We start from the raw sequence: 461 nt of genomic DNA, 5'->3' as shown, positions 1-461 counted from the left end.
AGCAAAAAGAACAAGAGGTAGTACCATCAGCCAGGGACGTACTCAATACGGACATTAGTACAATGTCAGACCTAGAGTTCAGAATCATCACTTTAAAGATACTAGCTGGGCTTGAAAAAAGCTTGGAAGTTATTGGAGAAACTCTGGAGAAATAAAAGAACTAAAATCTAACCAAGTCGAAATCAAAAAGGCTATTAATGAGGTGCAATCAAAAATGGGGGCAACAACTGCTAGGATAAATGAGGCAGAAGAGAAAATCAGTGATATAGAAGACCAAATGATGGCAAATAAAGAGGCTGAGAAAAAGAGAGATAAACAACTACAGGATCACGAGGGCAGAATTCAAGAGATAAGCGATACGATAAGATGAAACAACATTAGAATAATGGGGATCCCAGAAGAAGAAGAAAGAGAGGGGCAGAAGGTATACTGGAGCAAATTATAGCAGAGAACTTCGTTAA

The sequence above is a fragment of the Callorhinus ursinus genome, unplaced genomic scaffold (assembly GCF_003265705.2).
Source record: "Callorhinus ursinus isolate GAN/ISIS: 27379988/994484 unplaced genomic scaffold, GSC_fseal_2.0 scaffold4, whole genome shotgun sequence".
NCBI classification, from domain to species: Eukaryota; Metazoa; Chordata; class Mammalia; order Carnivora; family Otariidae; genus Callorhinus; species Callorhinus ursinus.
Note: the sequence above shows the minus strand (reverse complement) of the source record.